This window comes from Symphalangus syndactylus, chromosome 8, assembly GCF_028878055.3.
Source record: "Symphalangus syndactylus isolate Jambi chromosome 8, NHGRI_mSymSyn1-v2.1_pri, whole genome shotgun sequence".
NCBI classification, from domain to species: Eukaryota; Metazoa; Chordata; class Mammalia; order Primates; family Hylobatidae; genus Symphalangus; species Symphalangus syndactylus.
Genome location: NC_072430.2, coordinates 136,476,581 through 136,477,667, shown reverse-complemented (window position 1 = coordinate 136,477,667; position 1,087 = coordinate 136,476,581).

Genomic DNA, 1,087 nt, shown 5'->3' with positions numbered 1-1,087 from the left:
TAAAGCACTTTAGAGACAAGTTATTATTGTTGCCATCATTATTTTTAAGGAAGGTGAATCATGGAGAGGACCCTTAGGGCCTTGGGCCAATCAAATAAGGAATGGTCACAGACTTCATACAAGTCAAACCATGTTTCCTAGTCTACTTGCCAGTGGGAAAAACAAGAATGAAAGAAAACTTGCTGAGAGTGACTGTTTGAGTCTAGAAAGAATACCTGGGAAAACCTGTAAGGTTAAAAGGTGTTCAGCTTCTCTTAGGGTTTTATCTGTAGCAGAGATGGGATCTCACTATGTTGTGTGGACTGGCCTCAAACTCCCAGGCTCAAACGATCCTCCCACCTCAGCCTCCCAAAGTGTTGGGATTACAGGCATGAGTCACTGCGCCCAGCACTCTCAGGCTTTTTGAGAAATATACTTTCCCCAAAATTTCCCTAAGATTTGTTCCACCTAGTTATTACCCAAAAGGATTTGGCGGTAAAATCAGTGTGGGTACAGGCTTCCTCACCAAGGAACGCTTGGACACCTGAGTAATGAATTTCCAATGAGGATATGGGATGCAGGGAGTGCAACATTTATTTCATAACAGAACCCCTTTTCCACAGAGCATCTGACAGGGGGTTTCATGAAACATACTTTGGAAATTAAAGTGAACTCTCCACTTGGGCATAATGTTATGTGGGCACATGGATTGGCTTAAAAGGAAAACAAGAATACTTCAACATTTGATCAACAGTAGGCAGTTGCTGGACATTTTAGAAAAAGGAAAAATCCATATTTTGACCATGGCTAAATATGGGGAAACAGCATCACATTTTCCTGAACCACCCTAATCCCAGCCCCTCAAGATCTACCAGGTATGCAACCCCAAACCCCAGTCACATACATTAAATCTACACTTTTTTTGTTGTTGTTGTAAAATATGCTTTTTCCTCAATGAACTTTAATCAGTCCAGGGCCTCCACCTCCCCTTACACACACACACACACACACACACACACACACAAGCACACGCGTGCGCGCACGCCACCCCCCAACCAGGTGAAAAATCCCCGGCGATTAGTCTATAACAAATATTGACACGAGGGGG